Source organism: Thermobia domestica, chromosome 11 (assembly GCF_964235325.1).
Source record: "Thermobia domestica chromosome 11, izTheDome1.hap1.1, whole genome shotgun sequence".
Classification (NCBI taxonomy): Eukaryota; Metazoa; Arthropoda; class Insecta; order Zygentoma; family Lepismatidae; genus Thermobia; species Thermobia domestica.
In genome coordinates this window covers 46104944-46122260 of record NC_137464.1, presented here as the reverse complement: position 1 = coordinate 46122260, position 17317 = coordinate 46104944, and positions in this window count along the sequence as shown.

Sequence of the window (17317 nt, the reverse complement as noted above, 5' to 3'; positions counted from 1 at the left end):
CGAATCTCATCTATGTTAAAAATTTAATCTAGATTGGTCGGGTGATTCAAGAGCTATTGAATCACAAATATAGTCACTTTCATTTATATATATATATTGATTTTTATAGTCACTTTCATTTATATATACATATTGATTTTTATATATCTCCCTCAACTCCTTCCCCTATGTTGTACAATCAAAATAGGTTGATGAAAGCCATCTCAAATCCGAATCTCATCTATATGATCGAGATCGGTCGGGTGGTTCACGATGTATGAAGTAATAAACATGGTGACTTTAAATTAAATAATGGACTAGCAGTTTGCCCATTCTCTGCACGGGCAAAATACTTTTCATTTTAGACATAAAGGGCAATGGGGGCTGAATTTGAATTTAAACATAATCGGAAGTGTCAGCATTCGTCTCAATGATTCCAAAAATTATGGCTTCGACACTAATATCGGTCATTTTTGAATAATTTTTAAACTTCACCCCTCTCCTCCTCTAAGTTGCAGCGTCAAAGTGAAATTATTAAAACCATCCCAGGCCCGAACCTCATCTACGTTGAAAATTTGGTCGAGATCGATCCCTTGGTTCAAGAGTTATTAAGTTTTAGTTATTTTTATATATCTTCACTCCTCCTCCTCAGGTTTTAATTATTTTTATATATTCCCTCCCCTAAGTTCTAGGGTCAAAGTGAAAGAGAAAAACCATTCCAAGCCTGAATTGTATCTATGTGGAAAATTTGATCCTGATAGGTAGAGACGTTCAAGAGTTGTGAAGTCACAAATATAGTCACTTTCAATTTTATATAATAGATTATATATACACCAGATTCCTATTTAACCCTTAACAAGTTTTCGTAACCATTTGGTTACACATTTTTTGATTTTGAATATTGGGTTGAAGAGTGTTATATTTCGGTATTGTTCGTTGTAGCTATTTGTGTACATACTTTCTGCGATGAGAGAGCAGCTATTGCCCCCTTGTGACAACTCTGGTGAATTTTATGCGGGAAGTAGTGTGTGGATATGTTGTTGTTTTGCAAGCAGTGCTGAAAGCAGACAGAAAATATTAAATACTGAAGGTAAGCAGTTTATGTTTTATTTTTCTCGATATGTTCTTGTTTGTAAGTCATTACCCAACAATGTGCAAGTATGAAAACGGCATAATGTCAAAAATTGGTTACTATTTACGATAAAAATATACTACGTAACCATTCGGTTACATTGTTCAGTAACGGATCAAACGGATACTTTGTACAGGAAAAAATACAAAATCTTGGACTATCTTATACTGACGTATCTTTTGATATTTTTATAGAAAATCTAACGTGAAAAATAAACATAGTATTCTGTTTATTAGTCAAATTTTAAATTTCATACAGAGGCTCAGTATGGAAAATATATATATAGGTAAATGTAGGCCTATATGTGTGTATAAATAAGTTTTACTGTGAAATCCCATGTCAGGTGCAAAGGATAAATATTGTGATAGGCTATTTACATTTTTGCAGGTGACTGTGTTTCGTCAAAAATAAAGATCTTAACGTCCGTTGATATATCCTATGGAAGGAAACTAAGCATAAGGCCAACAGTAGGGATCTCTTTCTCTTCTAATCTATCGGATTTCGGAACCTCGGATTCAGAACCTGATCTTACTTTCAGTGATTCAGATCCAGATTATATACCTGAGATAGTACAGAGTGAGGCATAAGTCAGTTAAGACTCCTGTAGCACAGAAACATCTTGGCATTCACATTTGGTTCATGGTATATGTTTTTCGGGTGGGTAATGGACCATACTGTTTGACATGGTTGCCCTGGCGGCCATCTTGGAAGCTATAATCTTGGATCCAACTTTGGATTTTTAAATGGAAGTGGATATGTGGGGTATCATTTCACACGATCTCAATTTCAGGGAAACAGTGATACAGACTATTTCACATACAGTTATCGGTTCAGAAGTTATTTTGTCACAAAGTGTGAAAATTTGGCATTACAGCATTATTTGCTCTATGTGCTATCCTTCTTGAGCAAAACAAACTGCAAAGCGCCTCTGCCAATCCGCATGGATTTGCAACAGCATGTCAACGGTTTCACAACATTGCAAAATTATCTGCATCAGATGGTGGATATCATGGATGGGTTCTAGATAAATAAGGTTCCTCAGATGATAGAGAGGAATAACTCTAGTGGAGTAAAATCTGGCTCACTCTATCCGTCTCCGACGCCCATTCCAATGTCTATCGAGCCATTGGCGTGAACATAAGGCATAATGAGGTGGAGCTCCGTCTTGCTGAAAAATTATGGGAAATCACCGTCCTCATTCAAGAGATAGGAGTCTGAGTTTTTAGTCGTGTACAATGATAACTTTTTGCAAGTGTGAAATTAATGCAATATTTGAAGGATGTAATGAAAATTTCAACTCTTCCAACAATGAGACAAAATCGTTTAGGAAGCAGAAGATAAGATTTTTTTCTTATCTTCTGAGACAAACACATGAGAAGTGTAGACAAGTCAGACATGTTAATAGAACTCTGCCGTACACCAATGAAATCAAAACGATGGTGTCTTAGAATTTTTGGATTCATGCTAGATTTAGTTGTAAACAGCTGGTTACCTTACAAAAGAGAGTGTAACGTACTTGGGAAATCATCCAGACATCTTAAAGTGTTTCGGGCTGATACTGCATCTGCACTAGTATCATGCAGAAAGCCTAAACAAGAGAGACCATCTTTAGAAAGCTTGGGCGAACCTCAAGTGAAAATATGTCGACCTGTTGCTACGTGACCATGTGATGATACAAGGAAAGAGTTTGTTGCTCACTGGCCAGCCCACACATCTAAAAGAATATGTCGTTTTTATAAGTCGGAAGTAACACGCTCACTAAAGAATTCCTTTATGCCGTTCTATCTGTAAGTATATGTATCACGATAACGGATATTTTTGCCACTTGGTAAATGATATCCTTTCTAGATCCCTAAGTCACTGTTACACTACGTTGATATATTCAAATTTAAAAATATAAAAAATGAAATAAAAAAGAATAATATTCTATAAAACTACACATATATTTGAATATCATATTTATTCAATCTGTATTTTCAGCGAAATGTAAATATTATTATTTTTTATGTGAACTCATAGATAGTACCTTACATTTTCTTATAAGTTAATATTCCGGATTTAGATATTAAATCGTATAAAGTAAAGAACTCTTCCATGTTTCATTTATTTCTCCTTTCTTATGATACTACTTTTCTCTATTACTATATGGCTACAAGTACTCAAAATCACTTTACGGAAAACTGTGCAAAGTAACCATTTGGATACAACTCAGTTCTCGAAAACTATTGGCGGGAAAATTTAGAAAACTACTTTCAAATGATATACAAACCAAATAGACGACATATTGCAGATATCATAATTTTTTGATAATTTACAAAGGTAGTGAACTGTTAAGGGTTAACCAAATTTGATTGAACCAATTAGTACTTCGGTTATTCCGAAAATTTGGTTAAGTCTTAATATTTAACCAAATTTGATTCAACCAATTAGTACAGTGCGTGTGCTAAAAACAGACGAAGATGGAGAAGTGTGTGAGTACAGCAACGTACCGTAACAATGAAAAAACTCTTTGATAAATAACTGCTAGCCCAAAACAAATACTGTACTCGTTGTGGGTGTTTTTAAATATAAGTCGTGCACGTGTAAAGGCTTTATTTTTAGCCGTTGTTAACCCGGAAAATCAATCAATCAGGATTCGATTAAACGAGACTGTCGTATATATATAACTAAACGAGATTGTAGTAGATATGAGGGCACCAGATCTTTTAAGTTCTTAATGCAGTAAGGGTTTTAATCCAGCCTTGACTACTTGAAAGTCATTTTTATATAGGGCTATTGACAAAAAAAAAAAAAATGACCCTTCTCTCGTTAAAAGCGGAATTTCTTGAAGCGCTGCGGTATATGTTCACTTGTTTTGAATAAGGATTTTATATACCAAGTTTGATATCACTGGCATATTTCTAATTTTATTATTTACAATTTTTCTTCTTTTTCTAAGGGATAGGAATTAAGGGTACAGTGAAACACACTTCGAATCATTTGAAATTCAAAGGCTAAACACCAATTTTCGTGTCTCTTGCCTTAATGGATTTCGAGATATAGCATCCCCTATGACAATTTCAATTCTCATCCTTTTTTAATCGTAATTTTTTCTTCTAACATTTTACTTTCTAGAGAAAATACAAAAAATGCTGAAATACTTATAAAATTATTTTAGATTAAAAGTTTAAATTCTAAATTTCATGTCTCTAACCATAAGGGATTTAGAGACGTAGCCATCTTAGTTTAACAATTGCAACCTCCCATCTTTTTTCCTTCCTCTGAAGAGGAAATATCAGAAATCTCTGAAACGTCTCTAATTATTTCAAATTACAAAGCTAAAAACTAATTTTCATGTTTTGCCTTAAGAGATTTCGAGATATGCCATCTTACTACAGCAATTATAGCTCTCTCTTTTTTCTTCCTACATTTTCCTTCCTTTCTAGGGAAAATGTCAAAAAAAAAAACATACTGAAACACGTTTTTAATTGTTTTAAATAAAAATTCTAAATACTTAATTAACCCTAAGAGAAGAAATATTTAGAGAGCTTCTAAATGTGGTGGAGGAAGATGGAGAAGATAAAAATTGACCGAAAGAATAGCAAACGAAGATGTTTTAAAACGGATAGGAGAGAAGAGGACGCTTCTAGCTACCATCCTTCGTAGAAAGGTCAATTGGATTGGACACATCTTGCAAAAAAAAAAATGTCTCCTTCATACTGCCATAGAAGGAAAGATCGAAGGAAAGTTAGGCATAATAAAAAGAAAAGCACAACTGATTGATGATTTAAAAAATAGAAGAAAATAATGGGAGTTAAAAATCGAAGTTGAAAATCGAGAAACATGGAAGAAACTTTTCCAAGCCCAAACTGAAAATGAAGAAGAAGACATGAAAAAAACCCTCATTAGTCTCAGGACCTGCCAAAAGGCAGAATACTTAATAATAATAATAATAATAATAATAATAATAATAATAATAATAATAATAATAATAATAATAATAATAATAATAGATTTCAAGACATGGCTGTCTTATTTTTGCAACCTATCATCTTTTTCCTTCCCTTGTAAAGAAAATATCAAAATCCCTAAATACCCAATTTCTGTCTAACCTTAACGGATTTCGAGATATGGTCATTCCGTTATAACAAATGTAAATTTCAGCCCTTTTCCCCGCCTTTTTCCCTTGTAGGGGAATTATCAAAAAAATAAATAAATAAATAAATAAATAAATAAATAAATAAATAGATAAACAGTCAAACACTTGTTTTAAATGGAAAGTACCTATACCAAATTTCATGTCTCTACCCTAGAAACTTTCCACAACTAGTACATCCTCCTTCCCCGTCAAATTTTTCAAACTCCTTCTTTAGTGGTACCTTACGTCAGAAATCCTATGCATTGCCCAAATTTCAAGTATCTAGCTTAAGTGTTTTGGCCTTGGCGTTGATCAGCCAGTCAACTAGTTTCTTACTTACCCAGGACCACTTTCTTCATTGTATATAGAGATGAGCTGAAAAGAGCAAACATAACTTGCGTATCTAATATCAACAATTTAAGAGTGTAACTGAATATCATTAAAAAAAATGTCTGAAGCATATTAGATAATCAATCATATTTGAAAAATTAAAAATGTATTTTATTTATCTTATTTCTAATAACGTATTACCGCTTGTAATAGTCTCTAGTTACTGAAAAGTTATAGTTTTAAACCCTGAATAATATATGACTTGTCTTGGATGTTGTTTCGCAGAACCATCTCTTGTCAACCTAGTTAATTATCCCAATGGGTTGAGCGCTTGAGGGTTCCTCATCAAAAAGGTTGTTGCAGGCATTTCCATAACGAAGAACAAAGAAGGCGAGGTAAAAAAAGAAAGAAAAAAAGAAATAGTGGCAAACTGAACATTACGACTTCTGAGTTTTGTCACCGCTGTCATTATACTTCTTCTTGGAAGAGGAAACCTTGTTAGTTTACATTTTTTTTTTTCTTATTTCCTTTAATGGCCCCCCCTCTGTTTCTTGCAATTGCTTGGAATCACGATAGTAGATAATAGTTCCTTAGGGAACAGTTCCGATTCTAAAGTCACCCGTTCCAAATGATGGTGCTGCGAGAGGAATCAGGCAATTAGTCTCCAGAAATTCCTTGTTTGCTTATTATTATTATGAGTCGAGAATGAGGGTTGGAATGCCTGTTCCAATTTGGTTCATTTCCGTATATCTATATTTGTAATCAAGATTGTGTAAATTGATTGTCCTTCTAGCCCTAATTTTTTTTCTTAATCGTTGTGTATTACCGTGAAAAATATAGCATAGGAGATACCGTAGTGTCCCTTGGAGACCCCAATTAGGCTAAAAATAAGAAATTATTGCTATTTCGTACAGAAGTATTATACAGACACATTTTAAAACAATACTTTACTGCATCACACTTTAACTCAAACTGTGATCTTCGATTCTCGGGCATCATCGTCATCCAAAAGAAAAAAGAAGTACTTGATGACCTTGTCACTAGATAACAGGGCCAACTAACTACAACCCAGAATAATCATCATGCCATCTTGTTTCAATTGTCTAGAATTACACGCTTTATCCCTTTAAACCTATGGTAAGTTTGGAGATATCTATTGCTTCAAACAGTAACCTTAGGAAGAAAGAGTCAAGGTCAAAAACAATTAAAGTTAGCATAAGAAAACTTTCTTTTTGCTGCACATCCAATTTACTTGATTACGTCAATGATAAAGTCATATTCGGGAACAATATATTAGTAGTTTCTGCCATCTATTGAGTATTATATACGATACTAATTTTGGGTAACTCTTTACTTTGGGCAAAGCAGTGATATGTCAGTATATAGTATTGCCGAGCGAGCATCAACGAGTGAAGGCGGGTTAGAGCCCCGCAGGGCACGTTGTTTTCTGTCTTTCTTTCTTGGGAACTGTAACTGTAGGAACCGGTTCAGATGAATTGGTTATTGTCACTACCTTGCCTAAAGTAAAGACTTGCCCTAATTTTGCTCTGGTAAGGAACAGAAAGAAAAGTGAAAAACTTGATTACTTACGTGTTACAAGATTATTATCTTGGAGTAATTTTACCAGTGGCGAATTTAGCCTGGGACCAAGAGGTCCTAGGTCCCCCAGTTTGTTGGGTGACAACGATAATTGAAGATATTATTTATATATTTTTGAAAGTTTATGGTAAACTCATGATATACCTATCGTAGTGTGGGATCTGGTTGTCCCCCAGTGTTTACTTTCTAGATCCACCACTGCATTTTACGATCCCAATGGTAAACAATCATTTTTTACATATAAGTAAAACAACAGGAAACGATATTTTGTGTTCAAATATTAAACATACACAAGGGAGAAAATATTTACGTCTGTAATTTACAATAACAGACTTTTAGATATTCACGTTCATTTAAGAGATATACAGCATTAAATATCTCTTTGGTCCCAAAAGAGCCCCACGTTAGTATGGTGTCGTGCATTTTGGCACGGTGTAATTTCACACGGTGCCCATTATCGAGCAATTTCGCACGGTTCTGTTTATCAAATTAATCATTCTGCAGGTGTCGTGCATTTTCACACAGTCCACCTGCCAATCACGTGACTCATCCTGAAACCATTTTCTGTAAATGGAAGACAGAACAAATGATGTGAACTAAGTGAAAACAGTAAAAGATCAAACACAAGTTAAAATAAATACCAACAAATACAATTAACACTAACAAAGAAGAGCTTAGAAAATATTTCACTTTCACAAAAAGAATAATAAAGGAAATAAACGAAAATTAAAATAACTAATAACAAGACACAGACCAAAACAATAAAGAGCAAACAAAAGTTATAGTAAAGAAGAAAAGAAAAAAATAATAACATAAACGATGGGAAAATGAAATAAATAAGAGAAAAATAATAACGTAAACATTGGGAAATTGAAATAAATAAAAGGAAAAATAATAACAAAAACTACAGTAAATTGAAATAGATGAAATGAAACGAATAGCAAATGAAAATAAATATGGACAGAAAAAGAATAATGAAAAATTAAAATAATTAGGAATAGAAGATGAAACAATCACAAATTAAAATAAATACATAATGAAATTAGCAGCACATCAGGGAATTCAGTTAGGAAATTCAGAAATCGAAGAAAAATATATCCGGCCAAGAGCAATGGAAAACGTTGTGATGTGAAACTGAAAGACAGTTCTGAGACGAACCTTCTCATCTTATTTTCCAAGCAAAGAGCACATTGTTAGGGTGGAACTTTCATATTTCTGCACATTCTTAATACATTTTGTACAATTTATAGCTCATTATTCCAGTTTTTGGAAATAGCTCAGGCTTCTCAAGCATTTTTTAAGATCTCCGTCCTTTCCTAATTTCTCCAGGACTTATTTCAATCATTCGTTAATACAGATATAAGTAAATTTTCAACGCTTTTCTAGATTGCAAACTAAGCCCTGCCTCGCACAATAAGCATGACAATCAAACGCAAAATTTAAATTCCGGAACACTTGAGTTTCAGAAACCTTTTTTATTCCGGGTGAAAAACCGGAAAGACAGTGAAGGACAAAAGTAATCGAAAGAATCGAAAGTGTAATTGATCTTGTAGCAGCAGATGCCAATTGTTAAAATTGTTAAAATATCTTCTTTATTAGGGAGAAAATCAGGAATGTTGAGAGATCTGTGGATAATATTTGACTCCAAGCCTTCAATATATTCATTGAACATATTGATAGTAATGATGAATATCTGGATGCAATTGAAGAAAAATCTTATTCATCACTATGGAGAGGGATTGGTCATAACAGAAGGTCGGACTTCATATGGTAAAGAAGTAATATTCACATTTACAGGCTATGTCAATAAGTTGTTGCATGAAGCATGGTAGCAATACACAAATAAAAAGAAAAATGAAAGAACTTCTTCGAGTTGTACAAAAGCAGTAGAAATTATTAGAGAAGCCATACGAATTCAAACGTACAATATCGAGCTCCTTCGTGGCTAAGGGGTTAGCGTACACGTCTTTGGCGTGGAAGACCTGGGTTCGATTCCCGGCGGGAGCTCATATGGTTCGGATTCCACGTTAATCAGTAGGTCCACGTCTCATATAGCCTAGCTGCTGAACGAGACGCTAAACTCAAAAATCACATCAATCAATCAATCAACCGTACAATACTGAACATCTTTCCATAAACAAACAATAAATGATGATGAACTGGATCCTAAATCGCTGAAACTTTTGATTCGTGAAATAACAAAGAAGATGAACAACGATGACAGTTCAGCAGCTAATCGCAGGCGTTCGGTGATAGCTCAGTTTATCATTCCAGGTTGTCGGCCTAGATCATTGATTTCTTCCTTGAAACTAACGATAAGTATACACTGCCTACTTCACTGTGCATCTCGACGACTAATAGATATTTTGACTAGTCTTGGAATAAGTGTCCCATACCAAGAGATAAAACGGTACAAATATTCAAGAATAAATGCAGAGGAGCCAACAAAAGGTAAGTTCAATTTATTCAGTTCGCATTTGACAATGCAGATTTTAATACAAGGATACTTGACTGTTACAATACGTTTCATAGTATGGGAGGAATAAAAATATGCACACCTCCAGAAGTAGTTGAAAGAACTGAAATTTTTAGAGTCACTGAAGTTCCCAAATCTGATCATGTTGCTAGTCTTTGTAAATAAACAATCGAAGTCTACAAAAGGGCAACTAATGTTAAGTTAAAGTGGTAATCAAGATTTCAATAATGAAGGATGTATTATCAGGGACCTATGACAAACGTGATGTTAAAAAGCTAGAGTTTCATGGCAATATATGGTTAAGCACTAATTTCTTAATAGTCTCCAACGCCTTTATGGAGTGGTTCTATGCACATCTTGACAGCAAACTCTCTGCAATTCACTGAATAGCACAAGTCTCATTGATAAATTTACTCCATTGTTGCTGTCTCAGAGCATTAACGTTTGGCAAGCAGAAGGGGATGCTGATGAAATGATCGTGTCGATAGCTATTGATGTGTGTGCTACTCAGCAGTCAGTTGCTATTGTTGGTACAGATACTGATTTGTTGGCAATTATGATAGGACGCTAAAAACCAGAAAAAATCGCCTGTTCTTCGTAAAATCAAACTCTGTTTGGGGTGATTAGTAAGAAAATGGAGCCTCTTTCTTCTTCGATACCTGCATTACATGCATTAACAGAGCATCAGTTCTTTCCAAGAAGGGCAAAAATTCTACTCTGAAACTGACTCAAACAGATAACGAATTAGCTCACTCTCTAACTCTTTTTTAATGGTAAAAATCAAAACACTGGACTTACAATGGCTACAGGAGAAAAATTCTTGGTGAAACTGTACGCTGGTAAGGAAGGTGAGGATCTTGATTCCCTTCGATACAGATATACAAGAACAATCTTGGGAAACGGTCGTTGTTATCTACCGTAGATCTTGCGAGCCTACTTCCAAAGTGTGCAGCTGCAAGACAACGTTCACTAAGAGTATGCCTTCAAATCCAGTTTTGGTTTGGAAATAAACTCGAACCCACGGAATAGAGTTGGTAGGTGAGAAATTAAAAATTGGTTCTAGTGTTAACTTTTTCAGCGGTGCCTGATGAGCTCTTGAATCAAATTAGTTGTCAATGTAAAATATTTCTTCGTAGTGATTGTTCCAGAAGATGTGAATTTCCAAAAAATGGACAGTCCTGTACTAAATTCTCCAAAAACTGCAGTGGAATGACCTCCATTAATACTCAAGAAGTTATTTCTGCTGAACCAAATTAAGTTGTAGACGGTGTCTTTTAAGCTACACTTTAGCTCCATGCAATTATGAACTATTATCTTAAATAATTTCTAATACATCTATTCATAATAAGTATATTAAACTCTAAAAATTTGAAAAAAAAATTACTTGAAATTAAAATTTATTATTTATTACTATTTTGAAAAAATGAAATGAAATCTTTGAGTTTTACGTCCCACGGTTAGGCTAAAGGAGACGGTGATGATGAGTAATGAATGAAATGGTGGAATGAAGAAAGTGGGAGGAAACGGGAGAACCCCGAGAAAACCCACGCACACGGTGTTTCTCCACCGCAAAGTTCACTTGGCGGGGGCTGGGATCGAACCCGGGACCCCAAGCACGAGAGGTGAACGCTCTACCACTGAGCCACCGCGGCCCCTATTACTATTTTGAGATGACATTTATATTTACAAACAAAAAAAAGAGGAAAAAAATATTTTTACTCGATAAAATTTTATTTTCAAAATTTATATTAATAATTAACAAATCCACTTTCTTTTGCGTAATTAGATGTTTAGAAGATCAAAATCCATGTATATTTGATGAAGTTATAGCAACATATTTGAGAGAGGGAAATTATAGAGAGAAAAATGGGATATTTTCCGAATTTTTCACCTGTAACAGGGAATTGATATTTTTTATGACTGGAAACACTGCTACCAGACAGACGCAACTATCTTGAAATAAACTTAGGTACATCACCAATATATCCTACAAGTATCATGTCGATATTTACGAAACGAAGTTTGAAATTAAAAAAAAAAAAATAGATTATGGTAAAGAGAAAAGTAAAAAGAAATCGAGGTTTACAACCTAAATTCGAATTTTTCGTACGCCCCCTAACTACCCAATTGTAACAATCTATACTTGCTTTTGTTCAGTAAGGACTGATGTTCGACTAGTGTAAGTTGACTTGCGTTCGTAGGTATAGCTATCAATTTATAAACATAAGTTTCGAATTTTTTAACCGAAAAATAAGGAAACTTTCATTTCTCTAGTTTGTAACACTGATCGTGAGTTGGACTAATTGGTCTAAAAATTAGGTATCTATGTGAGGTATATACCTGACAAGTCTTAAGTAGTTCTCTCTTAAACGAGGGAAGTTATACTGAAAAAACTGAAAGGAAATTTCGAAACTCGAAAAATCTCTATTTTTTTACTTTGGGCTCAAATGTGAGAGGAAAATTTGACACTTAGATAAAAAAAACACCATCAGGATAAATTATGGGCCAACCATATTTGGCATAGAAAAAATCACTTCGGTATCTTAATTAGTGTTCACACAGGAGAGAATTAAGTAAGCGTCACTTTCGTTAGTGACACTTTGGCCATGCTGCCTCAAAAGGGTTAATCAAAAAATTCAATAAATCCTATCCCCCCTTGACGTGAGACCTTCATTTTTAGTTAGAACGTAGACTTTAAAACTTAAAAAAAAAAGAAAAAAAGGAAAATGAAAACGAAAAAACTTTTGGAAGATGAAAATCCATGTATGTTTGTTCAAGATATAGTAACAAATCTGATAGAATAACGACTTCTTGTGCCGCCATCTTTAGACGCCATTTTGAGAATGAAGCCGGCGGGGGATCGATGGGGAGTTTTAGAATGTCTTAAGGTTTAGTCTGAAATACCTCTACTAAGGAATTTAGCTTTCATTTAATTAGCCCTATATTTTGCTTATCTTTCCTGGAGTATAACAGACGGAACTTGTTGACATAAAAGGAACATAACCTATTGTGCATCTACTCAGTCACTTAATTTTTCTGCCGAATTGGGACTGGACATTCTATAATTACATGAGACTGCAGAACACTTCTATTAAACGAGAAAATATGAATCATGATTCTCATGCATTAAATTCGATCTTCATTTTCAAAAGTGATTTATGGTAATTTATTAACAAAGTCGATGTAACAAACGAAGAAATCTCTTTCATACTTTTGGTCATATGTTATCTTGCGATGATGGTTGTATCTTGTATGATTCTTTTAGATACAGAGTTGAGATTTTGATCAAAGTGGAGGCCCTCATCCATATGGAGGCCAGGGTCTATAGCCCGCTAAGCTGCCACCCTTAATCCGACCCTGGGTTACGGTATGCTTTGTGGAGACTCTAAATCGAGTCCTAAAAACTGCATGTCGCTATTTCTGACCTATCTACTTCTATGGGATCAACGTTGAAACCGGAAAATTTTGATTATTATCATTTTTTTTTTTTTTAGTAGAAGGTTAACGGAGAAAGAAAATGAAACTATTCTTGGGAGTCTGAATTAATTGCGAAAGATCGATTCTCGATATCTCTTTCCATTTTTGCCATGATAACTGTCGATACACAGACGGACAGATATAGCCGTTCTATAAGACTTCCGACATTTACGAATAGTGTTCTGATAACTGTCGATATACAGACGGACAGATATAGCCGTTCTATAAGACTTCTGACATTTACGAATAGTGCTCTGATAACTGTCGATACACAGACGGACAGATATAGCCGTTCTATAAGACTTCCGACATTTACGAATAGTGCTCTATAACTGTCGATACACAGACGACGTACATAGCCGTTCTATAAGACTTTCCACATTTACGAAGAGTGCCCTGATAACTGTCGACAGACGGACTGACGGACGTAGCCGTTCTATAAGATTTCCGACTTTTACGAATAGTGCTCTGATAACTGTCAATACACAGACGGACGTACATAGGCGTTCTGTAGGACTTTCCACATTTACGAATAGTGCTCTGATAACTGTCGACAGACGGACTGACGGACGAAGCCGTTCTATAAGACTCCCAACTTTTACGAATAGTGCTCTGATAACTGTTAACAAAGAGACAGACGAACTTAGCCGTTCTGTAAGACTTCCGACATTTACGAATAACATAGCTTGAAAGTATAATAATAACAATAGTAACAATTCAAGTACAACGTAAAAAAAAATGAAACTAACAGTGGTGGAAACTGCAAGGAGAACAATGCTACAATATATCAAAAAGACAAACGTGAAAGGATAACCAAGGTCTTGGCTTGGCGTTACACAGACTCCGTTCAAAGAAAAAGTAACCGGAACATCTTCATCCATCACTGGCTGAATCCATGTGATGGTGCCCTTAAATGTCTTATAGCAGCTGTCGTAGACTTTCTTTTCCTTTCTCATTATTATTTTTTGTATTATTAAATATATTCCAACTTGACGATGATGAGAGTGATGGTGGTGGTGGTGGGTCTGGTGGGTCTGGTGGGTGGTATGTATATATATATGTGTGTGTGTTTGGTGGTTATCTCTCTCTCTTTCTCTCTCTCCCGCATGGAGCGTTGCCATCCGCTCTGGTTTTCCGTATGAAAGCTTTGAATATATCGGGAAAAACTTCGTAAACATTTATTTAGTGTTACCCACGAGACGAGACGAGACAAGAAGAGAAGTAAGATTTCCTCGTTTCGTTTCATTAATTTTCTAAGACGTTTCGTCTTGATTAACAAAGAATTCTTTCTCGTTTTGTCTTGATTCTCTCAAAAAGCATTTTTCGTCTTATCTGGATTCTTGAAAAATTCTTTCTCGTCTTGATTCAATCGTCTTGATAAGCGTAGCATTCTTTTCCGTCTTGTTTCGATCTTCTTGATAAGCGTAGAATTCTTTCTCGTCTAGTTTCGATCTTCTTGATAAGCGTAGAATTCTTCTCGTCTTGTTTCTATTTTCTTGATAAGCGTAGAATTCTTTCCCGTCTTGTTTCTATTTTCTTGATAAGCGTAGAATTCTTTCTCGTCTTGTTTCGATCGTCTTGATAAGCGTAGAATTCTTTCCCGTCTTGTTACGATCTTCTTGATAAGCGTAGAAGTTTTTCTCGTCTTGTTTCGATCTTCTTGATAAGCGTAGAATTCTTTCTCGTCTTGTTTCGATCTTCTTGATAAGCGTAGAATTCTTTCTTGTCTTGTTTCGATTGTCTTGATAAGCGTAAAATTCTTTCTCGTCTTGTTTCAATCATCTTCATAAACGGATGGAGAAGAAAAATAGAATAAAACTAGTGTTGCCACTATAGCTACTTCTAGTTACGGATTCACAACTAATAAACCTACAAATTTATCAGCGACGCTGCAGATATTCTTATTTGCTTGTCACCACTGTTTTTTTTATCAATGTCACGTTACCTGTCAACTTCTCCTCTCGATACAGAGGGGAAACAGCCGACAGTAACGTCACAGGACATTCAGAAAATGAAATGTTTTAGTTTTACGTCTCATGCTTATGCTGAGTGGGCTAAAGGAGATGGCGATGATAAGAAATGAATGGAATGGTGGAATTAAGAGTGAGAGGAAACGGGAGAACCCCGAGAAAACTCATGCACACGGTGTTTGTCCACCTCAAAGCCTACTTGTCCCAAGCTGGGATCGACTCAGGGACCCCACGCACCAAAGTGGACTCTCTGCCACTGAACCAAAGCGGTCCACTGAGAGCATTTAGCTGGAAATAACTATTGTATAGCACAAAGAGTTCCATAGTTTATTGAGATAGAATCTCTATTAGATTTTATTCTGTACTTAGGCAAATTCACTCTGCATCTATTTCCTTTCTTTTACCTAAGATTTTGTATTATATTCTCTTTCCGTCTTCTTGATTTTCAAAGAAGACTCTTTTCCTTAGGCTTCAGAACTGACTCTGTGACCACTATGAGCTTTATGACTGGGTTAAGTATTACCGGTACTAATTGATACGACGTGTCTTGTCCACATCATACGTATCAACTTGATTAATCAATTTCATTTGTAAAGAATACTAGTTTATTATTATTATTATTATTATTATTATTATTATTATTATTATTATTATTATTATTATTATTATTATTATTATTATTATTATTATTATTATTATACGTTGTAGAAGTTGTAATAATATGTTTGCTTAACGATTAAAGTGTTCTTGAATCACAAAACCAATATTGTTTTAAATCACGTCTATTGGGTACGCTGGTTAGGTGGTAGAGTGCTTACTTGTGGTGTATGAGGTCCCTGGTTTGATCTCCGGCTAAGTAAGTTTGTGATGGACAAAATTGTGTCTGTGAGTTTTTCTCAAGGTACTCTCATTTCCTTCCACATTTTCATTCCACCAATTCTTCCATCGTCATTTACTTGCATTAATCATCTGTCTCCCTTAGCCTAAAGGGCATAATCGTGGACGCTAACTGAAAGAAATTGTGTTGATTCTAGAATGGTATGGCTTATCTCTCTTCCTATTTTATTCCTTCCTGTTTTCTTTCTTTCTCCCTACAGTATCTAAATTTCAGCCTTTTATTTTTAATCTGATCATTTTCTCCCTTGAACTCTTCGTATTCAAACTTCCAAAATTTTCATATTTTCCTGTTTGCTATGAAAAGCAGAAATCTGTCAAGATTATGAATTTACAATAATGTATACGTTTGTGCGCGTGTCTGTCAGTTTGTCTGCGAGACTGATTCTCTGTCATCAAATTTTCACATTGAAAGAAGTCCCCCAGAGTCACGAAATTTTCTTACACAGATAGCCTATATCTTCACCAAATCTAAGCACGTAAATAGCACTTTTTCTCGACTTTCGACTCGAAGTGGAAATGGGGATAATATGGTCAAGAGGTTCCTAAAGTATGGGCGACCAGGCTGAGAGTGAACATTTTTTTGTAAATCAAACAATTGCGCTGCAATGGTGACAGAGAAAAACGCAATATGTCTTTGATGTCAAAGCGTGTTATCCCTAATAACATATACAGTTTAATTGCAACAAAGCAAGCAAAGGATAGAGAGGAACAACACAGTTTTGACGAGGGGTAAATTTTGTACTCTTCCCCCATGTGGTGGGGTAAGAGTAAACAACGGTTGGGCCAATAGTGTACAGTTGAATGAAAACGTGGAAGCGTAGATATAAACACTAAGAAAGATATTGAATCATAGATATATATGTACTGGTTACATGGAACTAAGGAAGTTACAAAATACAAAAAAGATTATTATCAAACGGAACTGCCAACAAAAGTTACAGTACTGTATACCATACATATTATAAGTACAAAATATGAAAATAAGAGAAAATATGAGAAATCAGGTCATCAACATCCGTCATGAAGCACACAAATGCTACTTGCGGTGCTGCATACGTACACAGTGATCACACATGTACACAGACTCCCTTTGATCAAAATTGGTACATTGTTCGTGAGACCACTCGTTGCATATGATACAAAAAAATCCACATTTCACTGTTTGGGGTATCTGAAAACAATTCCCCACAATTGGCAGAGCATATCCACGTCATCCGGTACAGGTATATTTGACTGGTGAGTGGTGATTTGTGGTTGTGTGGATGGCTTTGATAAAAATTGCCTATTTGCTGTTTCTAACTTCTTTTTTGTTCCCGTGCGACATGGCATGTCCTCAGCAA